This window comes from Mus musculus, chromosome 13, assembly GCF_000001635.26.
Source record: "Mus musculus strain C57BL/6J chromosome 13, GRCm38.p6 C57BL/6J".
Classification (NCBI taxonomy): Eukaryota; Metazoa; Chordata; class Mammalia; order Rodentia; family Muridae; genus Mus; species Mus musculus.
Window position 1 is genome coordinate 110,881,453 of NC_000079.6, and position 27,186 is coordinate 110,908,638.

The 27,186-nt window shown below is 40.4% G+C and overlaps 2 long non-coding RNA genes across 2 annotated transcripts; one reads left to right on the forward strand and one right to left on the reverse strand.

Moving 5' to 3' along the window:
• Positions 1-958: 958 nt before the first annotated feature.
• On the reverse strand, positions 959-22,394 carry 4930526H09Rik (RIKEN cDNA 4930526H09 gene). The gene is made up of 3 exons (NR_131194.1): positions 21,917-22,394; positions 16,429-16,520; positions 959-1,566 (listed from the first exon to the last, which is right to left on the reverse strand). It is a non-coding gene; the product is annotated as an RIKEN cDNA 4930526H09 gene (long non-coding RNA).
• Gm38397 (predicted gene, 38397) lies at positions 22,047-26,828 on the forward strand. The gene is made up of 5 exons (NR_131193.1): positions 22,047-22,075; positions 22,315-22,372; positions 22,626-22,791; positions 24,712-25,178; positions 25,266-26,828. It is a non-coding gene; the product is annotated as a predicted gene, 38397 (long non-coding RNA).
• Positions 26,829-27,186: the final 358 nt, after the last annotated feature.

Genomic DNA, 27,186 nt, shown 5'->3' on the forward strand with positions numbered 1-27,186 from the left:
GTGTAGCACTAGGGCTAGAATTAGAATATGTTTGGCTAAGAAACAAAGACAGGATTACAGAAGAGTTGAAGAGATGTGTGCACAAGGAAACAATTTGTAAACTACACTCCAAATGGTTTTCTTTCGTTGCTGAGCATAAGCAGAATGGTAACCACACTACCTGTCTCTTTAGAGACGCTCCTTACTGCTTCATGCTGCAACCTAGGGATCACACTCAGTTCTATACTAATTCATCAATTTCAAAGCTGGGCAAAAGGGATGCTAGGATGCTCATTTCTACTAATCATGCTTTGGCTTAGTTGCTGGCCAGTGACTGAGTCATGTAATTACACCCATGGGAAACATGGGCTAGGACTGCTTTTAAATGCTGTGGACTGATCCCATAAGCTCCACTATTTATTTTAATAAAGCATAGTTGTGTTTGTTTGTTACAGATATTTGTTTTAATAGTAACTTAAATTATATGGACTCTAATTTTCAATGAACGTATGTCAACCTTATAAAGAGGTGCAGTTAATTAGGCAGAGAAAATGTTTGATTCTCACAGTCTGCCCCATCTTCCTTCTCCACTTCACTCCTGTTTTACCCTATGGAAATACTTTTAAGCAGTCTCTCTCTCTCTCTCTCTCTCTCTCTCTCTCTCTCTCTCTCTGTCTGTCTGCACACTCTGCCTATAATTTTTTTAATGGTTCTCCTACAATGGGAGCTTGAAAGTAAACGCTGATCATCCTCTCATTTATACGTCAATTAGGTATCATAATGAGAGGATTTCCTGTGAAGGTCATTTGGAGCTATCAAATTAATTTAGTTCTATCTTGTTCCACCCAAAGTACTGCAAAGGCTCCTTTGGAGGCTCGGTGCCTGCATGAGTCAATGATTTAGTGTTATGTGGGTGGGGGAATTGTACTTCAAGATTTCTTGGCTTAGATATTAAATCATGATCAGACACACTCTGGGTGACATTTTCTCTTCTTTATTCCCACATAAAACTCCCACTGAACTGACAGAAAAGATTCATGTGTGGAGGAGACTCACTTGGTATTTGTGTAGGTTCTTTAACCAGAAAAAAAGGAAAAAGGTGACTTGTTTTCTGTCTCTTTGCCCCAAATCAACGCCTGTAGTCGACCTTTCTGGGCTGAAGAACTCACAGCTAAGAAACAAGAAAGGTGTGCATCACACATGTTCTAAACCACGAGCATATATCCTCTGTAAAAACAATGTGGCTCTTCTAGAATTTAACAGCACACATCAATTAATGCAAGCTAAGCTCAATATGGCAAAAATCCCACGCAGCCTGAAAACTCAGCAGTAGGAGTCGGAGTTGAAGTCTGATCAGTTGACAGGTGACTCAATACTGAAATTTAATTGTGCTTGCTGTTTGCCAGTAACCGTAAGCTGGTACTCATGACAGCCTTGTCGTGCTGGTTCACCGGCATTTTTCAGCTGGGAAAGTAGCTGCCTGGACTCCAGAAGCTCTGCTCCAGGAGGAGAGGTGCATCATCGTTGACATTTTGGACAAGGTTTGGTATTTCATTCCCTTGGGAGAGCACGGGAGAGCAGGACACTCTGTGAAAAGACGTGAGCCATGATGATGAAATGCTGGCCCTCCTCCAGTTTTCAAGTGGTTTACACCCAGTATCGACTAGAAGGGCATTTGTTCACACATATGGTGACATTCTCAGTTTAGGAGAGTCTGGGAAGAGACCGCCTTTTACTCATGCAGGCATATACATTTTCAGATACAAAACATGATACCTGAGTCCCATTAATGCTCCTCCCAGAAATGCAAATGACGAGATGAATGAATGGCCTGGAGATTTGTGACTTACATGAGTAAATAAGGTTTAACACGCAACTTGTAAGTCATAAAGCATGGGAAATTCTGTAGGATAAGAGTACCAATAGGTTTTTGGATTAAGCCTTTGATGTTTTATGGTGTTTAAAATTTAAAACAAACACACTCCTCAAATTCACCAAGTAATCTCCAAATGCCATCTCATCCTTTCCAACAGCCTTTGCTTTCTCCAAAACTACAGACAAAATGCTGAGAGAAGAAAGGTTGGGTATATATTTCAGTACGATATATTTTTGTTCCCTCCCATGAATTAATTACTGAACAGGAAAATAAATCAATAGTCAAAGGCAGAAGCCTAAGATAGTTGGTAGGCTAAATAACCAGAAAACACAACAACAAAAAAGCTATTCTCAAAAGGATGTAGCTTCCATAAGAAGGGTGGGGAGTATCCATAATGTTCCACAATGTTCTCAATTAATTGTCCCTCTACTACACTGACAAATATGTGTTTAACAAATAACACATTTAACAACATATAAATTATGAGTGAATTAGATTTCTCATCACTGTGAGAAAATTCCTGAGCAAATAAACAAACAAACAAACAAACAAACAAACAAACAAACACCCAACACATCATGGGAGCCCAGGCTCAGCGTCTACACCACAGCTCCTGCCTCTGAAGTTTCAAGGAGCTTCACAGAAGAGGAATGCAAAGATGGTAGGAACCAGCATACCAGAAAAGTCTCTTGTAAGACAGTCCCTCATAGAAACAATGGCATAGAACAAGACCAGAACAATGGCAGTACCAATGGGCATATTACCATGGAAGAGGCAAATTTTTTGCAGAGCCTTACCTGAGAAAAACTACAGGCAATTAACTAGGAAGAGAATCAGCTTTTCCCAGAGATGACCTCCCTAGCTGGTTGTTCAGTGCCGCGTGGAAATCCCTGAAACCGGATGCACACAAGCAACAAAAATTGACTCAGCATGTTGTATTTGTATGTTTGTGTTCATGCGTGCATGTGTGTGCACGCATACACACACACACACACACACACACACACACACACACACACACACACACACACACAGATACCTAAGGAAAAAAAGGCTGTCAACTTGAAAGGGAGACAGCATGGGACAGGTTCAAGGGAGGTTAATTGGGAGGTACTGGAGAAAGGAAATGGAGGGGGATGCTACACAATTCTAATTACAAAAATATTTTTTAAATGTCTTAAGCTCCAAAGCATAGATATTGCTGACAGCTTCTGAGCCACATAGTGGTGGTATGGAACAGTTAACATGGTATCCAGGAAGCAGGCAGTGAGTGAACACCTGTGGTAATGGGCTTTCCCTCTTGTTCCTCTCGTTCCATTTAGGTCTCTATCATATAGGGTTGTGCCACTTATGCTGCGGGTGGGTTTCATTCCTCACTGCCCTGCTTAGGTAATTATGTCTAGAAATAATGTCATAAACACTCTGAGGTGTACCTTCCTAATCTCACAGGGACCTCTCAATGCAATCAAGTTGACAACTAAAATATAATATGAGTGTGCACTTAATGCCATCAGAGGGCATGGAAACTTTAGATAAACAGCTTAATCTTTTGGGGGGGGGGTTTAGTTTCTCCACTAGAGAGGACTTGCCTTAACTCCCCTCAATGTATCTAGATTCTCTCTTACAACAATTGTACTGGGATTTGTACATTGCCTTTGCATTCTAATTTATGGGGAAAACTAAGGAATTTCTGCTTCTGTCCCTTGTTCCTTTGATTATGGGCCCCTAACAAAGCCACACAGAAAAGAAGATGGCACATGTAGCCTTTTAGATAGTAACTTTAGCAAAAATAAAATAAAATAAAATAAAATAAAATAAAATAAAATGTACATCTACTGAGCTCAGAATGTTGAGTTCTGCTGTGACTTTTAGAATCACAGAATCTTTCTTTCTTCCAGGAGGTGGTAGAAATCATATATTAAATTCTGGATATGTTTTGGTTGTTATGAAAGGAACAGAAAGACCATTTTTCATTCTCACTAACTCAGAAACAATTGGATGGATTTGTTGGATTTTAGGTTTATGAGTGGAGAGAGTGGTTGCATACTACATACAAGGGAAATAAAACCTCTCTCACTTCAGCATCAATCACAAGTAATTCATAAGCAGGTAGCTGCACTTTGAGAGAAGACTTCATTAACCTTATGCAAATTTTGTCATTAACCCCATGAAACAATGACCACAGAGACCCCCAACCTCCTAACAGACAACCTCATATCTTGTGGTCTGTGATGCTGTTTACTGCTGTGATAAACACCATGAGCCAAAGAACTTTGGTAATAAAGGGTTTATTTGTCTGGTATGTTCAGTTTTATCAATTCCTCTACTCTGCAGTTGGTATGCTGTAAAGATAGGAAGGGTTGGAGAAGCAAGGAAAAAGAGAAGAGAAAGGAGATGGAGAGATTAATGAGAAAACTGCTTGCTATGCTATGCAAGCATGAATTCAATATAAAAACCCACATTAAAAAATAAGTAAACAAAAAAACCCACACTAGGGAAAGACTGACAATCCAGCTATGTGGATAAAGAAACTCTCTGTTCTTGTTGAAGACCTGAGATCAGTTTGCAACACCCAAGTCAGGTGACTCAAAACTGCCTGTAACTCTAGTTCTAGGGAACCCAGGGCCTTTTCCTATTATCTGTTCCTACATACACAGCATATACATACACTCAGACACACGTGCGTGTGCACACACACACACACACAGGTGTGTGCACACACGCATGCCAACAAATCTTTTTTTGTTTCTTTTTTCTTTTTTCTTTTTTTTTACAAAAGCAGAAGAAGCGGAGAAGGAAGGACATTTCTGTATCTGGGGCTTACTAGACAGTCACTCTAATCGAGTCAAAATGAGAGACCCTGTTTCAAAAGAAAAGGAGAGAGCTCCGGAGCAGGGACGCCCAAGACTGACCTCTGACCTCTGGCCTCCACATTCACACATGCACCAGCATCCACACATACAACTATATGAGTATGTATCTACACACACACACACACACACACACACACACACACACACACACACACACACACAAAGAGGAGGAGAAGGAGGAGGAAGAGGAAAGGCAACAGCAATAAGGAGGGAAAAAACCTGCTTCAAACATAAACAAATTCATATCTGCCCTTATCCAAATATTTACCAATCAGAAATCTCTTCATATTAGAGCTTCTTACTATTGGGGGATTTACAAATACTGGGCCCTATCTGTAAACTCTCATTTATTTAGGGAACACCCTAGATAGAAAATGTTTAAGGTTCAAGTCTTTAGAATTCAGTGCTTCTGCACATTTACAAAGCCTGACTTTCTTACTAAGGTGTAGGTGCTAACACAGTAGCTTGGGTGAAATCTGAGTGCTCCACTTCTCACAAGCTTCTGACTGCCGCCAGTGCCTGTTGATTCCTAAACACTTGAGTAGCAAGACACAAACTAATCCCAGACACTGAGAAGCAATTCTCGCTGCATTTGCTAAGTTCCTTTTCCTCTTGCATGTGGTTAGCTCATACTAACAAAAGCCAGTGGAGACTCACCTTCCCATTCCCCAAGGTAGTTTTACAAGCTAATTTTACAGAGATAGCAGGTTGCAATGTTTAGATTTATCCCATCTGTAATTGCCATTATCTACACTGCCCCAACCCCATCCCTTTCATGCTGGGAACCATCCCAGCTCCTCCCCAAACCATTAGACTGATAGTATCCAAAGCATGAAACCTTCTGAGGCTTCTACAAACAGAAAGCACATAAAAACTAAACAGTAGTAAATTTTAACTACCCACTCTGCAAATGTATTTGGGGTGAAGTTAAAAAAAAAAGACATTACCTCTGCCATTTTTTAAATCTGTGGGAAGATAACTATGTTTGAAAAACAGGACCTATAATATAGAGCATAAATGGTCACAACCAAATGAGAAACACATCATAGAAAATATCTGGGCAAGGTCTGTATGCCAAGAAATTAGGGATTGGATGGTCAGAATTATAGGGGAGTTACATAGAGACGATGGTATACTTCAAAGTGAATAAAAAGTCAGGTGTGCAGGTAGAAAGACCCCAGGACCATCCCACAAAGGGTTAAAAGGTCACTTCCTAAGACAGAGGTGGCAGAACCAATATGGCTACCAAGGAGAGTAAGGAGAAACAATTTCCATTTCCTAAATTCGAGCTCTGTGAAGCCTGGATATTTTAGAGTTGGCACTTAAAATGTGCACGCTGAAGGGTAACTGAATACGCTGATACTCAAGGCCTTCACCTCTCTCTGCCTCCAGAGACAGAGAGACAGAGAAATAGATATAATTAGGTTACATCTAAGTTTTATATAGTAGTAGCAATATTTAAATGTACTTATGTGCTTCTGATATGCATTATTATACCCATTTTATATGTGAAAACTCTTAGCTACATATGATAGATAGGTACTAGTCTTCTCATTACACCGTTATATAATATCATGGAGTTTGTGTATCTTGTTCACCTTTGCAATCCCTACTGTCAAGACAGTGAGTGAATTTGAAGATCTTGGTTCTTTTGGTGAGAATGATGGCAGACATTAAACACTCTGCATAAAATCACACAGCCAATGAGCAGAGAAGTAGGGTTCAGATTCTAATAGGGTTGGTGGATGCCCGTGGCTTGCCCATCACCCTACAAGCTCTGCAGACTTCAAAAACAGACCTCACGGATTTCATTCTCTTGACCGTGATAAATCAAACGATTTTCTCTATGTATGTGTTGATCTGCTTTGTGGTATTACCATAAATATCTGAGACAAAGTAAGTTTCACAAACAGAAGTTCATTAGTTTGTAGTTCTGGAAGCTAGTCTCTGGCCAGGACCTCTATGCTGTTATCATATCATGGTGAAAAGGACAAGATAGACAGAGGTTGAATTTACGACCTGAACATATTTTATATTCTCTACTAATCCATTCAAGAAATTTTCAACATATTTTGTGAAGAACACACTTAAACCTGTACCCCAACTATGAGAACTTCTTCTAGAGAAACATAACAGAAAACTTTTGCTCATATGCATGTTCCTCAAACACTGAGAGTCAAGAACATGCAATTTCCTGGAGGTCAGAAAGGTTCACTGCAGAACCAGATCACACAGGCAGGGCCCGACTCGTTGGACCCAGATCATTTGAGTCTAATCCTGTTCATTTTCCCATCCCAAACTTGAACCTTCAAGATCTGAGTCATAATTGACAAAAAGACCCACAACTGGACAAAATGCAGGGAGGGAGATACTTTGAAGCACTCAGTTCTAAATGGGATGTTTTCATCAAATATCTCCTCTCAAGGCTCAGGGATCCATGTAGAAAATGGAGCAGAAAGATTATAAGAGCCAGAGGCAGTAGACAACACCAAGAAATAGAGTCTTCCAGACATAATAGGAGAGACTGTTACAGCATGCTCAAGACTTGCACAGGGTCAAATCAGACGAAATCCTTAGAAGAAGATGTGGACAGAGTTCCACTCCTTACCAAGAAGGTAGTTGCAATTGGAAATCAGTTTTCTCCAATTGGGTATCACAGGATATATCAAACACACTTTAGCACAGACCTGGAGTAATTGGCCAATACAAAATGTAGTCCGTGTGCTTTTTGTTTGTTTGTTTGTTTGTTTGTTTTAGAATTTCTTCTCCTTTTTTATTTTGGGGAATGTTTTATTTGTTTGTTTTGTTGGTTTTTTTTTTCTTTCTTTTCGAGAGAGAAAGAATAAACTAGAGTGGAAAGGGAGGTGGGAGGATCGGAGAAAGTTAGGAGAAAGGAAAGAATATGAGCAAAACATATTGCACAAAAACTCTTTAATTTATAATTTTTTTTTTTTTTGGTTTTTCGAGACAGGGTTTTTCCGTATAGCTCTGGCTGTCCTGGAACTCACTTTGTAGACCAGGCTGGCCTCGAACTCAGAGATCCACCTGCCTCTGCCTCCCAAGTGCTGGGATTAAAGGCGTGCACCACCACGCCCGGCTCACAAAAACTCTTTAAATAAAAATTTGTAAAAATAAAAAAATCTAAGGCTCTCTTACACTCTTGAGTTCCTAATGAATCAATCGTGTACTCAAAAGTTTTGGTAATATACCTTTCTATTCACATTCAATATGTATGTCTATGTACCTGTTATCACTCTGAGACTTATCTTTAAAGGGCCAGTGTACAGGCTAGAACAGGTAAGGTAGAGAGTTAGCTAACTCTACGGAGCTTCGATAGATCAGTAAAGGTACAGCAAAAATTATTTTTAATCGATACCATTTCTTTGTTTTTACTTTGTGTGTATGAGCATTTTCCTGCAACACAATGAAGAAAGTGTTGGGCCCCTTGGAACTCGGGAACTGATGGTTGTGAACTGCTATGTAGGTCCTGGGAGCAGAAACTTGTTGTTCTGTCAGAATGAGCAGGACTTTTAACCTCTTAGCCATCTCTCCACCCCTCCAACAGGAAGATTTCTCACTGCAGGATCTAGAACGGGTTTTAGCAGAAGAGGATCCCTAGAAGGCATATCTAATACTATGTTATGATGGTGAGAGGAGGGTGTTGTGTAGCTGCTTTCTCTTCTGTGTCCCTCCTCCACTGCTTGGTTTGCACGAAGCTGTTTGGAATCGTTGTCTTATTCCTTTTGGTCACTATTCATCCTGGGTGACATTCATCATATAGCGGTATAGCATGCTCCTCTTCTGCCTCTGCAGGTTTCATTTTCTCACTGAATTCAAGTCTTTATCCCTTTGCTTCTGTCACTCCCTACGTGTGCAGCACCACACCCCTCATGTGTATCATTTTCCTTTCATGATGTCTCCTGTTTGACTCCTTCTCACAGACTGAGGCTTCCCTCCTTCAATGTTCTCCTCTATGGCTGGCTGTTCACCACCCCAGAGCCTTTTCTGGGTTTTAGAGGCTCATTCATTTTCCAAATTGCAAATAGACATCTTGGTGAGTGGTTCAGGACTGAAGAGAATAGAAGAGACACAGAGTGATGACAGCAAGAATCTTCGTGTGTGATAAACCCAGAGAGTTACAGGAGTAAATCAGATATTTATGGGCAGCGGGTGAGTAGTGGCCACTGGCAAATACTTGTCACAGAGTAATAAACAGAAGCAGCTCCTGGCATTCACATAAACTCCTGTGACATGTAGATTTTTATCTTTATTATAATGTTATCAAGTATTGGCTACATTTTATGGAAGGTAAAACCCACCTGGGAAGAGAGTGACTTACCGTTGTCCATTCATTGTTCATGGCCAAGAAGGGCCTCAAATTGCATTTCCTGCATCTAGCTCCATGTGTTACACATACTATGTGATCACTGTTAACTGTTTATGATGGATTAATTTATTCAATATATGTGACACATAGAACGCATCAAACTGATTGGGTGTTAGATCCATATGAATAAATGAGAACAGTATAGCTGTCAAGAAATTTGGAGGGCAATGAAAACCAAAGCCATTGTAGTAAACATGAACAAAAAAGACCGATTAGAAACACGGGGGTTGATGGTAGGCATTTACCTCACTGGAGCTGATGTCACAGTGAAGGTAAAAAGAGCTAGCAGGGAGGTGATGCTTGGAGCACATGGCCTGGGTAGCTGATAGGAGAATTAAGATCAGAGAAAGGATCGATGGGGCAGAAATGCTGGAACAGGCAAAGGGACAAAGCTATGCAAGAAGATGGCATGGCCCTTCAGAAGAGTGCTTTCAAGCGACGACTTAGCACAAGTTCCCTGTCAGGGTTGGCTCGGGTGCCCAGGTTATCCTTCAACGAAAGTCCCATTGCTCCACAGCTTGGAGAAATGTCTGTTCCTGTTGGCTATCACCCGCTTCCAGGGTCTTCTTAAGCTGCATCAGACTCTGCAGGAAGAGCCAAACCCAAAGACCAATCAACATAGGAGCCCAAAAGGCCTGAGACCATGATCCCTTCCAGAAAATTTCGGGAACATTTGGGCTTTCAGGAGTCTCTGTGGTCTTGGCTGAACCTGTTTCAATTTAACTTTGCCTTTGTCCCAATTCTGTCTATACCTTCTCTCTTCCACAAGTAGCAAACCACAAAGCCTTTTTTGTATTATGTATAAGACACAGTCTAATCCTCGGCATCTACTTCCTGGTAAACCCAGGTAGACATAGTTCTCTGAGAAGATACAAAATAAGGTGGGGCTTGAAACTAGACCAGTTGCTGCTTCATTGATGGACACAGACAGCCCAGGCACACAAGGAAAGCCCCACGCCTCACTGGTGAGGTGGGATGGTATAAAATTAGTGAAAAGCACAGGTTGGCTCTGCACGTATCTTAAAAAGTAAAGTGGACGAGGGACTGCAAGACAATAACATGTTATGGTCATTTTCTAAATTTGTTTTTCTAGAAGAAAGATTGAAAAACTGGCAGAAATTTTCAAAGCATTTAAAGAAATCAGGGAAAGTGTAGGGCAGTTTGGATAACACACACAAAAAGTACCATTTTCTGTAGTAAGAGGGCCTAAAACTCTGACTACCAGGACTAAAATTTAATTATCAAAGTATCCAAGCTCTGGGGAAGGTTAAATTTCTAATGAAGAAAAAGTGCCTAGGGCAAGATTAGGACCCTGGCTGGAAAATAATAAGACCCTGGCATATTCATTAAGTATTTAGGTAGAAGCTCACAAAAGTCTTGAATTCCAAAGGTCCCTAAAATCTTGTAAAACTGCAGAAATGCCCTACCCACCAAGAGCTAGTAACCCTCCACCCTCACAGGAAGGGAATGTAGAACCCTCCCCCTGCACAAAATGTGTGTTTTCCACAGGATCTGTTCCACTTCCCTTTGTGGCTGCTTAGCAGATAACTAAGACTAGCTTCCAGCATAATTAAGCCAAAGATATACTAGAATCTCAAAGAAAGGAAGAACGATACTACACCGCAAAGGAGCTGCAACTCTTGGCCACTGTGCACCAGGAGGATGTAAGAATTGTACGTGAGATTGCATGTTGAGGATGTGTGATGAAGGAAACTAAGTATAACATGGATTTTGATATGAGAATTTATAATACTGAGAACACTTACTCAATATAAAGGATCTAGAATACTGGCAAAGACCACAGGAGATCATGCAACCTCAATTTATCTGCACATGACCATCATCACCCTTGTTCAGAAAGAGATGTGATCCAAAGCCAGACACCATTTACAGACTCATCAGGAGCTACAGGTTTTCTTAGCAGTCTAAAGAAAGAAAAGGAGGAAGATCAGGGATGTCATGTCAAGGAATATAGATAAATGTATGAGTAGGTTCAAATCATAAAAATGAGTCGATCACACGATGATCTCACCACATAGCATCCATTGTAGAAAGGGTATTAAACACAACTATTGCCCACTAGTTATTGTTTTCACAAGGCAATACTAATCATCAGGTACCACAAAGCCATTATTATATAATAAGGCAAGGAAGATTAAGTCTGGTACCAGGTAGCCCACTTTCTGGGTGTTCCTCTGCTCATTTACCATCACAGATAGAAAAAATGAAGCAATTCTGACTTGATAAGTGCATGATAATCAGATCCCAAGATTATTCAAGACTGGGGCTGTGGGTTATACCATAAGGAAGTAGTTGGAGATCGGAGAAGATAGGTAAACATGAGGGAAATCTAGAATTGACAACGAAGGGAGACCGTGAGTATATGTGATAACTTTTGAGAGAGGAATCCACAGCTTCACTGACTCCTGATTTCCAGTCTACCTGAAGAAAAGAAGTTCAGAAGAGTGTTCAAGAGTTACTTCAAATATGAAATGGACAAATCCAAATGGAGCAGGGATCATCTGTGGTAAACCAAGTAATGCTATGTTTGGTCTGCTTCTCAGGGTAAAGGTTCTTCCTGCTCCTTAAGTGCTATCAGAGCTCATCAGCTGCTAGTCCCTTCTCAGAGTGCTTAAACTGTAAAGAGCCCTATGGCCAATGTTATATGCCTGGTATTGATGCCCACAGCCAATGACTGTCTGTCTCAGGCCAGTGAAGGTCAAACCCTCGTGGATAGCTCTGAGGGTCCACTTCAATCCTAGACATCTCTTTAAAACTAGCCAGCAAAGATTCCGTACTTGTGTCTCCATCAACTCCTTCTGCCTGATCATTTTCTTTGTCTTCCCTTCCAGAGGTGTTTACTGTCTCCAAGAAGACCATGCAATAAGCAGTCTATATCCTCAACTTTATTAAAGAAGAAAGTCGCTTTGGAGTCTGGTTGTGTATATTGTGCAGAACAATCATCTCTCCTCATGAAGAGGGATAACCCTGCCGCGTACAACCTGTGAATTTCTGCTCAGCTCAGATTTTACTAGAGGCTTTAACTTGGCCTGGAAAAGAGAGAGGGGAGGTGACCCTGAGGCAAGTTCAGAGTTAGGGTTACCATTTAGTATGCCAAACACACAGATATGCCCCCCCCCTTGCTGCTGACAGTTCTCAGAGGCAGTGTTTGACACCAGGAGGCCCCCAAAAGACAAACTGTAAGATTACAGATGAAGCAGCAGAAGAAAGGGTACAGCCAACAACTTCTTAATAAAGATTGCAAGGAGCCAAGTTTTTATTCCAAATAACCATAACCTTGGCAGACGAAGAGAATTCTGAGGACAGAAGAAAAGCTCCAAGTGTTTATATAATTTCAACAGGGGAAGACCTTACAGAACCTAGGAAGGGTGGGACCACCAGGGCCTGGCTACCACACTGTGATGATTACCCCCTAACATGTTGGAAATTCACCTTTAAACCTTGTTTGAGTCAAAAAGTACAATAGGCAATTCATTCATTTCCTCCCACGGGACCCAGCGCATGTGGCCATCTCCTGAGGAAGGCAATCATCGCCTCAGGGTGGTCTGCCCGAGCATCCGTCCAAGCCTTGATTTAGAGGAAGCTGGATCCTTGTGAGTGTCTCAGAAGTATAAGCACAAGATTGGAAAGCAAGATTGGGAAGTGTCTGTGTGCTGTACTTCTCAGTTTGACACACACGCAGCTTCAAATCCCACAAGATACTTTTCCTAGATTATTTCATGTTCATTAATTATCTTCATCCCAGCTTCTAGGTAGAAGAATTTCTATTAACTTGTTTTTTTTCCTTTGTTTTCTTTTTTTTGAAGCTCTTCTCTTCAAATTGCATTCTTTTTGTATGCTATAATGTGGGGCAATATTCATACTGTAAAAAGGCATAGCCTATACTCACTGTGTATCGTTAGAAGCGAGAGTAGATTTGAAAACAGATTAAAGTGATAGGTCACAAACTGAAAAGGAAGTCCAGGCTGCCTTCTCTGGAGCAGTGGCCTCACTTCTGTATGTCTGCACTCCAAACCTATGCTGTTCTTCAGTGATGTACTCAATATTACCTCAGACTGAACCACCACCCGCCAAGCCCTTAAGGCTGGAGTGTTTCTTTTATAATTCTATTATAACACTTATCATGGGCAGTCTGTGAGTAACTGTGTTCTTGCATCTTGAAGACAAGAATCATGTCTTCTATATCTTGGACTTAAAGTAGAGGAAGAAAGGGGACTATTTTTTAAGTTAAGACAAGCTAGTTTTCAGAATTTATGTTTACTAGTTGTAAGTAACTAGCCTTTTGGTTGTTTTTCTATGTATGCTTTCTAAGTAAGAGTGATGTGAAAGATGAAGGTAGTGATGTTTATGAAGCTTTTCAGACATCCTCATAGAGCATCTTCTAATAGCTTTTTCATTATTAGCCTAAATAACCTTAAAACATCAAAACAACAACAACTAAGTATCCCTTAAAGATTATTCCCACCCACAGTCGAAAAATCAAAGGTATGAGGTTGTTGCTATCGTGGCCATAAATCAAATGGTAATGAACTGCACAACGTGTTAGGGAAATGTAAAGCAGCTAACCAAGGTGATTAGCAGAGAAGTCTTGCAAACTGTGTGGGTGAGATGCTCGCTAATAAGGGATGAGGGATGGCAGGGAAGCAGTATTCGGTACACAGAAGCAGTCCGGTTGTGAAATCTCACAACCACGGACCTAAAAAAAATGCCCACGGTGAGCCAAGAGCAATTCCAAGGAAGCCGAGCTGTAGGTGAAAACATCCAGGTTGGGAAAAGGAAAAGAGGAAAAGAAAGCCCTGAGTGAGGAGGGAGAGGTGGGGAGAGGACTGGGTGATAAGTCAGAGAGAGGTCAAGGGAAGGAGAGATACCCTTCGAAAACAAAGGCCGCTGTTGTGCCCTGGTCTACTAGCTGCTGAGTTCACTTCAACATGTGCTCGGAAAATCTCCCTTCACACTCATCAACCACGCCCAGCCCTTGCCAAGTTCCCGTAAAGGACATGGAGATGTCATGTACAGGTCACTGAAAAGAATATGGAAATATATTAAATGCTCTTGGTTATTTTTCTAAAAATATGAGGCGTGCTAATTGGACTCAGTGGAGTATTAAAAAACAAAAAAAACAAAAAAAACAAAAAAAACACCAGAGTCCATAAAGTTGGAATGGAGAGGCAGGAGGGAGTTGAAGTGGGTAGGGAGGGGATGGGCAATAACATAATACACTGTATATTTTTAAGGTTAATACTTATATGGTCAACTGGTAAAGATGAGGAATAAGTACGTAACAAAAGCCAGAGTCTGACCCAAGACACTTTTGCATGAGAAACACTACATAAAAATCTTCGTGACTGACGTTTTCCAGAGATCTCGCGTCCATCTCTTGTCTGTGTGGTCACCTAACACTATGGAGTTGTTCTTTGCCACTTCCTCTCTCTGCAGTTCCCGTTCCCTCTCACTAATTAGCTGCCAGGACTGCAAATGAGATTCAGAAAACAAGGGCCCTCTGATTTCTCATAGCCCGGGCTACTTCTGTTCTCTCGGGGACAGGAGATTGTGAAGCCTGGAAGAAGGCAGCTAAGAACAGGAAGTGTGCACAGCCATAAACCTTCATGGACTCCAACAAAATTCTCATTTGAAACTGCTAAGCTCTCTAAAGAGGTAATAATTTTCCATTGCCTGAAAGTTCACAGTAATAAATTGGCGATTATAGAGAGGAACAAAATTAATGACTTTCAACTCCAGATTTTGCATTCTTCCTTGGCAACCTCTGGGCCTTGGCCTAACATGAACCTCTCTCATAAAATAGGCACAGAATATTTGGTAGACATGGAATTAAATCCATTAAACTGATCGATTAGTGTTACAAGCCCAAGGGTACCAACTTAAATAAATATATAAACATAATATATACTATAAATGAATATAAATATATTTCCCTTCAAATTGGCAATATTATTGTATTTTTATATTTTACTTTCACATTTGTTTCTTGTCTATCTGGAAGAAAAATTCTGAATAGGTAAAGTGATTCATAGACTTATAGTGAGTGTCCTTGATTTGTATATGCCAAGGTTGTGCATTCCTGAGTTAAATGCTTAAAGTAAATGGCATGAAGCTTAAAAAAAAAGGTCCAGATCTGGCACTCAGATAGTCTTAGTTAAGTACCTTAAGCACGTTAACCGTAGCACACATCAAAGAAACAATTATTCATTATTACACGGCTCCGTCCCACTGACTCAGCAAGCTAGCTGTCCCAACACACACACACACACACACACACACACACACACACACACACACACACACACACGCTCTCTCTTCACTCATCCACTAAGCTGGAAGCACAATGAACATTTAAAACAACGTATCCAGTAGGCTGATGACAAATCGTATCCAGTAGGCTGATGACAAACCATTTGACTATCTGGAAATGTGATATAGGAAGCTTTTTAAATGCCAATAGCTTTGTGATTCAGTTTCAATAGGAAGTAATTTGAACAATTTCAGCGAAGCTCTGCCCTATTTATTTTCATACTCCTCAGAAGGGAGAGACTCCTTTTTGATTTAAACTTATCTGTTTTACCATGGGGGATGGTGAGGAAGGGCAGATGCTATGGCGCGTGGGTGGGTGTCTTTAGAGAACCAACTTGGCAAGGGGCCACAAGAATTGAACTCAATAGCCGTCTTTGGCCACAGATACCTCAACCCACTAAACCATATTGCTGGCCCTGAGCTTCATTGTTTTGATGGAGATTTTAATCATTCATTTTAATGCTTTGACATGATCATAACAGAATTCTCTCTTAAAAGTCACGATTGTCTCTTCATTTAAAATTTTTTATTGTAATATAATTACCATTCTCCTTTCCCTTTCTTCTTTTAAATTGTCCCATGTTGACCCTCTTACTTCTCTTTCAATTCTATGGCCTCTTTGTAGAAAATTATTGGTGTGTGTGTGTGTGTGTGTGTGTGTGTGTGTGTGTGTGTGTGTAATTATATAAACACAGCCTGTGTGAAAAGGGTTTCTGGACTGACCATTAGTATGTGGGCTGCTCTTCCCTCTCCATTCTTTTTTTAAGTCTAATTATTGTTCAAAATCCTTGGATTGATGAACTTCCGGAATTGATGCAAAGCAACTCTGACAAATATGTGGAATTTTATAAGTCAATTTGCAAAGAAATAAAAGGGAAAAATCTTACGCTTAAATGAAAAGTAAACAGTGCTATGTAAGATTAGATGGTTTCGCATGCATGGAAGGATGCCAGGGAGAAGCTCAGGAAATGAATAACACTTGCCTGCTCCAACAAGACATGTCAGCTTCCGTTGCTATTGTCAACTTGAATTCTCCACTGGGTAAGCCCAGATTCAAGATGTGCATGCAATAATCCTGTGATAGAACCAGAAACAGAAAATACCTTTTCAGGTAAACTAATAAGGCTGATTTTAACTTGGCTGTGACAGCTACATTTGAACAATTAAAAATCAGTTCACAGTCTTGGGTTTAATAGATGGGTAAGTTTATCAGAGAGTAACCAATTAAACTTCTGTGAGCAGGGAACAAAAGGGTAAAGAATGGCTTGAGCATTGACTCAGCCTTGACCTTACTCTCTAGCAAAAGGACGGCAGGATGCTCTTTGGGGGAAATGTTAAAGCTTCAGAGCCTATTGTTATTGGCTGAATGAAGGAATGAATGTTTGATACGCAAACTCTTTTCATCTCCTAATACATAGTTAATGCTCGGTAGTTTGGGGAATCTGAATATCCTTTGGCTGATTCTTTATCAAGACGCCAGATTAAAATCAGAAGTGGTGATGCTTCATAATAACTGCATAAACAAGTGGTTAGGTAGATGGATAAATACTTATACATACATACATACATGCATACATACATACAGATGTATGGACATGCGTCTGCTTGGCTTGATACTAACCAAAAGAGGCCAAATGGACTAAGGCCATAATGTAAGTAAGAATGAAGCCAAATGTATAGCAGTGCAATGGGTCATTTGGTCAGTGACACACAGTCCTTTACTAGAAGCTCTCAATCTTCTGTAAGAGGTTAAAGATTGATCAAAGACAACTTATGTACAGCTTGCAAGACTTTATTTAGTACATCCTTTCGAGTCAATATGCTGGGACTAAATTGAAAGCAGTTTAACTATGCTCAAAATTAGATATCTAGAAGTACGATTTGGTCTGCTCTAAGAGCAGGCAATAAGGAACATTTGAAATGAACACCATAAAGTCCATCTGGAGGGCTAATGGGTTGTGACTCCATTCCCCCTGCCAACATACACACACACACACACACACACACACACACACACACACACACACACACACACACACACAAGAAGGTAAGGGAAAGTCCAGAAAATAGCTGATGTTGAGCACAAATATCTTCCTCGGAGGAGGCCCAAGAGCTGTACCAATTGGGTCTTTACGTAACTCTTCATATCAATAGTCACCATCGGAATTGTGTAGAAGAGGCTGCAGTCAAACAGGGAAAAAAATGGAGCATAAGAACTTTGATGATTTTGTAGTTAAAAACAGAAGAGACTAGAGAGCAATCGCTTGTTGTTAGGGAAGAATTCTATAGTGAGTTTGGCCAGAAGACCTGCTAAATGAAATAACTTTACCATATTTCATTTATATTATTCAACTGTGTGTTGCAGGCTAGGGCACCAGGAGAAAGCCACATGGGATCATAGCCATCAATAACAACACAAACGATAGCATTCCCTGTACCTTCCTTGAATGAAAGGCTTTGTGTTTTCACAAAGCACTTTGCATCCATTATCTTTTTACCTCTTACCACACCCAAGGAAGGTAGGAGGCAAGTATTACCTCATTTTGCAAGTGTTAAAGTTGAGGTTGGTGAAGTCAACAAATAATTAAATGTATTGACACTCAGAAGACGTCTTGTAGAAGATATTAACCCCAATGGAATAATGGGTGTTAAGATTCTGTTATGTAGCAATGATACAAACAGGACAAAGAAAACTGCAATGTTAAATAAAAAAATTAACCAAGATGATATGATCCTGAACAAACCCTGAAATACATTGAGAGAAAATATATTAATATCTTCTAACCAATGATGGTTTCGCATAAAATAACAACGACATGTGGTACACATAGATACATGCTGGCTGAGAACACCTATACACTTAAACATTTTAAAGAGTTTTAAATATTTTTAAATAGAAGAAAAACTTATTACTTTTTGTGGCAATGATATCAAACGAATCGAGGTTCTGTCACCTTAAATATCCAGGTTCTTACTTGCTTTGTTGCTGCTTCAGAGAATTCTCCTGAGTGCCTTACACAGGTTGACCTCACGCTCCACCTCCGCCCTATCCTTTCAGCCCCAGGCCTAAGTATTTTAAACAACCCTCAGTACACATAGCATAAGTTGCCTGTCAGTTTTAGATCAAGGGCCCACATTATCTGGCTGCAGAAACCAAAGCAAAAAGCAACTGCCGTTGGACTATAAATGAATGGGCAAATGACTACCTGACTAAGTCAATGGAGAAATACATAAAATAATTTCTCAAAACAAAGGAAACATATTTAGTTCATCTTCTTCTTTGTAAGTGTTCCCAATTTTCCTTTATAAATGATATCTAACTCAGATCTAACTCTGTGGCCAAGAGGAACAGGAAAGCACTAAAGGGAGAAAGCTGGGACCAATGGTGATGATTTTCATGGAGAGTCAGTTTCACCAGCTGGCCTTGGGGCAGCCTCCTTTCCTAATTCTTCACACAGCTCACCTCAATCCAGGCCTGCACTTCCGTGCAGCTCAGCTCCACCTGAACAAATTGAAGCCATTTCTCCTTTCAGTCATCTGTGCATCTTACACCTGCCCTTTGGGGTACCAGGTTCTAGGGACTGTGTCTCAAGGAGGCACAGTGGTTCTGAGCCCTCCTCATTTCAACTGCTAAGTCAAGGCAAGGTACAGAGGAAAGGAGTCCCATAGCATCATGAGTTAAACCTAGGAAATGAGAGAGACTATTGACCAGGGGATATTTAGTGAGACAGCTTCCTTTCTGGTCTGCTGCTACATAACCATTAGTTCTGGAGAATGGCTAAATTTGGAAGAGGGTAACCGAGCACATAAAGGGGAGGAGGTCTGTACAGTATCTGAGGAGAAACAGCTGATTTTTTTCAAAGGCATTCAGCTCTACCATATAATGGTTTTATGATTTTTCATCTTTACTTTCATTTTGTTTTAAGGCCCAGATACAGATAAAAACAAGACATCATCTTGTGTGTATACTACAGGAACTATAACTGCATGCCAGATCTCAGCATCCGTACCATAGGAAGGAATATGCTTCACTGGAGTATGAGGCATGCATGGCCCTTGAAAACCCATGCTTTGACTTCTTGAGTCGGAGACAGATACAGAGTATATGTAGGCAAGATGCGCAGTGCTGGATAACTTACTGTTTTTATTCAAGTCTAGCTTTCATCATGAGCCAGGCAGTTTATGCTTTTGCCATTTGTCTGCATAATAACTATGTATTTTATAATTATATGAATAATTGTTTACATGATTATCTTGAGTATACATTCAGTACATGTATTATTATATATACTGAGGTTTATAATAAATACACTTGAGGCAATGCTTCGGTTCACCACCCACATCCCCACAAAGGTAAGAATGAAGGGTTTGTTCTCCCAGCTTTGATAGGACTGTGGGAAATGGACCTCACTGCCATTCCTGTTTGGGATTCTTTTATCTGAATAAAGATGGCTCACCTTAAATGGCCCTGCTGATTACTGATTTGCTACATCAACATGCCTTTTCCCTGAATCAGCACAAATCAGAAAGGCCATCACACCTGGCTGTTACAGTGGCTACTGTGGCCAATCTCTTGTTGCGACAGCCTATCTCAACATTTTCTCTTCCAAGCTATAGTCAACTCTTTTATGTGGATTATTCTTAAGACATTCTCTAACAAATATGTGCTACTCTATTTCCTTTTCAGAATCTACTTTCTGTGGACATCTCCTACTATATAACCTCCATATTAGCTAATGTCTCCTGAGGAAGATTAAAAAAAAAGATTAAAAAAATTATATTAGCCCAAATTATGGATGGATTACGGATGACTTAGCTACATTTGGAGTTTGAAAAACATACAGTAAATGATATTTATAATTCAAAAGGAAATAAGCTTTTGAAGTGAACTCTGTTTTCAAAAAACCTAAATATTAGGAAACTGAGATGACCTGATTTAGAAATATATCAACTCTTGTCAAGTATTTTGTGTATGTGTATTTATGTATGCATATGTGTATATAGGTGTGTGTATGTATATATGTATGGGTATATATTTGTGTATGTGTATATTTATGTGTTGTGTATCTATATGTATGTGCATGTATGTGTGTATATGTACGTAAATGTATGTGTATATTGTTCTATGTGTAGGTGTGTTTATGTATATGTGTGTATGTATGTGTATGTGCATGGATGTATATGCATGTTTATATATGGGTGTGTTTGTTTATGTGATGAAGACAGTACACCCCTCAGCTACAGACTAATACTGGCTGTGGTCTGCTGGGGTTGGGGAAATCACTGTCTTCACTAAAGTGTCCACTAGTAAGTTATTTGTGTTCCAGTGCTCACTGGTTAAATGCAGACAGCCATGAACCAAAGCCAATCATTACCAAAGCCTTAAGTCACACAAGCAGAATGGGGACTAGGAGTTTAGGAGGAGTGCCTGTGGGGGTGGAGAGAAGGTAGGAGCTGTAGATGACAGTTAGCATCTGTTCCTATTAAGAGTGAACCTTCCACAGTCCTTTATTCCACCAGAGGTCTGTTAGCAGTAAGTTAATTTTAGGAATAGTAGTGAGAACCACTTCTTTAGACACGAAGTTCTATTCTCAATCAAATTTCATACCACATAGCCAGACTTATCAAACGTGATGGGTTTTACTAAGAATGTCACAAATCGCACAGACTTGTTCTCTGATCCGTTGGCATCATTCCATAGCCCATGCATCTCTCTGCCCCTTTATTTCCCTGGAGTAGGTGAAATCTTCCCATCTCATGTTCTTCCAGGGTTCTAGAAGCTATTTGAGGATGGAGAGTTAACAGCTGACGCTCTGACACCTTGGCCATAGCTGTCTATGATGACTCTGTGTCTTACATAGTCTTCATTGCATTCAAGACGAGCCATGCAACAGTTGTAGGAAACAAACCATCATTTTCATATTTTTGCATTCCTGAGGATTAAGTGTAAGACATTGCACATTCTAAGCAAGCAAGCACTTTGCCCACAGAACTTCACCTTTAGCCCTGAATTGCGGGAGAAAAAGGCTAAAGAGGAAGATAAGAGCCAGACAAAAAAACTTGACTTCCGTGATAAAATTCTTGGGCTTGATACACAGTGACAAGGAATTATTTTTTGGCTTAAACAGGAGCCAAATCTGTTTGTTTTAGACCATCATTCTGTCTAAAGTATGAAAGAAGAAACGGAAGGAGACTATCACTGTTGTGTCAGGAACGTCTGTGAGGACATGTGTACATGTATGTCTGTACCATAAGTAACAGTACAAGAAGGAGAAGGAGAAGGTAGAGGCTCAGCTGGAGCAGCGGTCCTTTGTATCTGAAAAGAGAACTCGCTTCTCTGCTCTGTGCTGAAAAGAGCCTCTGGGTTAGCAGGTTTCTGGTTAGCTTTGCCCAGAAATATTTACTGTCAGCAGCCTGAAAAACAGAAAACTTCAGGATGTTTCTCTCTCTAAGGCCTCAGATGACACTTACAGCAGCAGTTGTATTTCCTCTTTGGCTTCAGCTGCCTCTGTGCACGCATGCTCCAGTCCTGGCTGCAGTCCAGGGATCCCACCCTTGGCTGTGGAAACACTACTTCCTCTCTTTGTCCACACAGCCCAGCGCTGATTATAGCTTCCTGCTACAGCTAACGTGAGTGGCCTTGTCTTCTGTTTGGCATCTCACCTTTTCCATCATCCAAACCAGCAATGCTCTGAGGACCAATCTTTCTCTCACCCAAGATAGATTTCAAAGGTGTTCTTTATCAGATGGACCCCAACTGATACAAGAAGGGGCACATTTCAGAAACACGTAGGAATCAGAACTTTGGGAACTTTTTGAATATATCCTTTCTGACCTAACTTCAAGTTGGCCTCCTGTGTTGCTAACAGATGTATGCTGTATTGATTCCTCAGTCTTGTGGCTATACCTTCACTACAGCCATCCATGGTAAGCTAGTAACCTTAGAAATAAGAGATCAAAAGCAACAGGATGCTTGTATAAGAGGCAGACGAGGCTCTGCAGGGCTGACATGCCATAGAAGCCAATCATGTTCTGGATCTCCCAGGACTCAGACTTCCAGAACAAGAAACCTGTCACAAAGGCCAGATCCAAATGGCTCAGCTATCAGGACTTGACTAGGATCATCATGCGTGGTAACCTAACAGAAGGACGTTTTAAAACACTTCCTTTGGTCTTGCAGAATCCCGACAAAGGAAGGCCAGTTTTGAGTGTCAGTAAGAAGATAAATGTGAAGCGCATAGCTGCCTGCGCCACAGAAACCAGCACAGCGCGAGGACAGAATGGAGCATACGCAGTGAGCCTCACCACTTCAGAGACTTAAACAAACTGGAGGCATGCTCTGTAAGGTGATGGAGGTGTGGTGATGTGGCTGGAGCTCCAAAGCAGAGAGCTTACAGGAGAGCGGTCACCTCTCTCTGGAGAGCAGAAGCATTGTGGCCTTTGAGCTACTCGTGGGTGTTATCATGAGCTTCCTCTATCACTGTATCATTCATAAGCTTGCTTTCCAAATTGTTTCAGATTTACAAAAATGCCGCCAAGGTGGTATAGACTCCAGTGATTCTCAACTTGTGGATAGCAACCTCTTTGGAGGGTCATATGTCAGATATCCAGATAGATACTTACATCGTGATTCAAAACAGTAGCAAAATTAGTTATGGAGTAGCAATGAACTAATTTTGTCATGGGATTCACCACAGGGGGAGTTGAATTAAAGGGTCTGCAGCTTTAAGAAGGTTAGGAATCACTGGTATAGAGGATGTCTTTATTTCCCTCTATTCTGTCTGTGGTTAATATTTTACTGTCATATATTCGTCACAGTTTTTTTAAGTCAGTACATTACTGTTAAATAAACTCTTCACTTAATGTGAAAGTCACTAGTACCACCCCTCCCTTCCCCAGGATACCACTGAAGGGTTAAAAGTCTCAGGTAGACTGAGAAAATCCAGACTGGAAACTTGACTGGTAATAACACCTGGCTTCTATTAAGATAGATAACACACTAACCTCCTTTGGTGTTTTCCGCTGGGACCCTGCAGGGGAACTGACCTCAGATAGAAGCTTCTATCCCCAAAGTCATTCCTCTTTCCTATAAAATCCCCTAGCCCACTGTGCTAATGTAAGTAGCTTCCATTCACTCAGAGAGACCTCTCCCCTTCAGCTGTTCAGATTAAAGGGCAATTCTGCTTCTATATACAGAATATATATTTATATATGGTCTGTCTCCTCTTTCTTTTAACTCTGTGCTGCCTCTATCAATCTGGATCTAACTACCATCACCTTAACAGTTAGAAACATTTTAACTTTATTTTCAATCTATACTAATTGTTAAGGAGAAAAGGAACACCCTGAGAACTTTCCACAATCATGACTATTGTTCCAAACTCTAGGGATCTTCCTACAGAAAGGACATGCTGAGCTCGTTCAGTTGTGACAGTGTCTAAGGGTACAACAAAGAAACTGAGACTGACAGTCACAGGACGGAAATCAAACCCTGTGGTTTTTATCTATGCATCTTGGGAAAAATATATAATGTCTAATTCCTCTTAGGCTTCAGCTCTCTCATCTCTAAAATGAAAGGTGATAAATTACAAATAAGTCTCAGAGTTGTTTTTGCTTTGCATTTTCTAGTTGCTAAAGATGCCAAATACTTTTAAAAGTGTTTATTGCTCACTTGTGCGGATGTGAGGAAAGAGGAACCTTTATTCACTGCTGGTAGGCGTATAAATGAGTGCAGCCTCCATGCAAATCAGTGTGGTGATTAAACATGAAAATAAACAAACTCAATCTACAACAAGGAGCACCATCACACCCAGCTAGGCTACTCCTGAGCACTTCCCCAGAGGACTGTAAGTCGCCTATTACTGTTCCACTATTCACAATAGCTAAGAGAATGGACCAATTCAGATGTCCATCTATAGATGAATGGAGTCAAATTTGAAAAAGAGCGAGGAGGGATACCAGGGAGACCTTGAGGGGAGGAAATGGCTGAGGGAAATGATGTAACTATCATGTCAAAATAAAAGATGATTTTATAAAAGAAAAAGAAAACAAATTTTAAAATGTGGTTAATACAGCAAAATAGACTTTCTCTTACCCATAAGAAGACTAAGACAGTGATACTTGCAGGAAGATGGATGGTACTGGAAATTATTATGTTAAGTGAAGCATCTCAGAGTCAGAAAGACAACCACATGTACTAATCTCATTAGTAGATTCTTGATTTTAATTTTTTGTCTCTCTCTTTTTTTTTTTGTATGGGAATACAGATTGGAAAACTAAAAGAAGGATAATGGGGAAGTAAGTCCTGAAGTGGGAGTAGAGAGGAAGACAGGGATGGAAGACATCCAACAGAAAGGGCAACTACTGGCATGGGAAGGACCATCAGAATGGGACCAAAACCAAGAGGATAATGGGAGATGGGGATCAAGAAGAGTGTGCATGGAAACACCACAATGAAGCCTATAACTTCTTACACTCTTTATAAGAACAATTGTAAAACAATGTAACTCACTTAGAACTATGCCTGTGTATGTAGGAAGCATGGAGTTCATCTCAGTTGACATCACCATTGCTGTCTGGTTCTAGGCTATGCTATGGTTTCTTCTCTTGGACATAGATTCTATTGTATGTTCCATTTCTATCTTTACTTCCAGACTGCAGTCTTGATGAATTCAAGGATACTCCTATCTAATTCATAGTAGTTCCTCAGGAAATAATACCTTAGTTGTTTTACATGCTGAACACAAAGCCTTTAAAACGTGTGTGTGTGCGTGTGTGTGTATGTGTGTGTGTGCACAGACACACACACACACACACACACACACACACACACAGTTTAAAATATTGAAGGAAGAGAAAGTAAATGAGATCCAGATAAAACAGTAGATGGAATGAAAAATTTAGAGAAAAGGGGGTGGATTTAAAACTCAAACAGAAACAAAATACTTTAGTCCAAGTATTGGACAATTTAAAAATCATACATACTTGTGTATACAAAGCATAATAGTTTGAAATGTGCAATGACTGAGCTCATTAACATGTATGCTACCTTCCCTTTTTTAGCTCTCAGAGGTAAGGACATATAAAATCTACTTTCTTAGCAACATTCAAAACTGCAATTCATTGTCACTAACTACTGTCACTATATCGTGTGACAGAGACCTTAAATGCATTCCACTTTGTTTACTTTGTTTCCCAGCCCTTACTCTGTGACCCTTCATCCCTGCTCAAGATTACACTGGATTTCTTACTGAGTGTGGTGGTCTACACCTCTAATCCCAGTTGGGAGGCTAAGGCAGGAAGATCACAAGTTTGAAGCCAGCCTGGGCTAAATAGTAAGACAATGCTTTAAAAAAAGCATGTAAATAAGCAAATTCAATTCCTGCTCATGTGTTATATCATACTAAAGAAGAATGTATTTTTTTAAAGTTACTAACCAACAAAATTTTAGTAAGAAGACACTGCCCTTTCAAGCTCTGGTAGGAAACAACTACAGAGGGGATTCTATATACAGTTCCCAAGTACACCTTTCTCGTAAACTGGCATTAACGATGCACATGACATAGGCAAATATTATATTCAAATGGCACTGGTGTTCAGTTTCTTGCCAAATGCCCTGAGAGTCTGAGTGTGCTCTTTGTATAAATGTTCTCTCATGGGCTCAGTGAATTCTAGGCACAGATGTCTGTAAAGCCACCTATATTTCTGCCATAAAAGCAACTTTAAAAAATGTGCTCCACTCGTTTCCAGTCCTCCAGTTAAGGAAGTTGTTAAACACACTTTTTTTCTCCTTTCCTGTAAGCTGCCTTAGCCTTTGAAATATTGCGCAGCAGTTGTCCCCACTGGGTGGAGGTGGAGCCAGCAGCTGCAGGCCTGGCTGGGCAGTCAGCCCTTTGGTATGTTGCTTCCGTTCACTCTGCTGGGGAAGAGCCTACCCATCCTTCACATTCCTCCTGAGCAAGTTGTGTCAAAGAAGGGCAAGAGAGGAAGCAAGGCCCATCCTCCAGGGTATAATCAGAAAAGACGGTTCTAATTAGCTTCTCAGGATGTTCTTGGTGTCTGCACAGAGCGGCCCTTCCCTCCTGTGGCATTAGAGTACACCTTGCATTCTTTAGGAAGCGCAGTTTTGCTCTGTTTGGCACCAACATTCCTCCATGTATTCACACATAAACAGAGCCACAGCACCTTTCTCTTTCTACTTCTTTCCACAGCTGCAACTATGTACCGACTTGTATAACTATGACTGATGGCTGTCTGTATGACGAGGATTCTAAGTAGGCAGTGATACGTCTTTTTTTTTTTCTCTATTGTATCAAAAGCACCAAGCAATGTGGTTGACACATGCTACATCTTTACTAAATGGGTGCAAAATAAAATAATGAATACATGTTGAAATTTTTCTTCTATGGCAAAGCTTAAAGACAAGAAAGATAGAATCTGAAGTGTATACTGCGTTTGTGTGCGACTTCTAGAAGGGAGACTGGTAGAGTGTATTTTCTTTGAACCAGATGCTATTCTAATAGCTACAACATATGCTGTAGCTATTAACTAAAGGAAAACTTATAACAGGGGAGCTAGTCTGTCACTGTCTTCACTTTACAGATTGGTATCTGAGACACAGAAAGCTTTGTGTTCTCTGAGTATGGTCTCTATTGCCAAAGTTTTCCATCTGGATGGAGACTAGGCCCCCAGTGAAATCATGCTAAATATTGGGGCTTAAGAAGAGGCAGTTAGCTCATGTG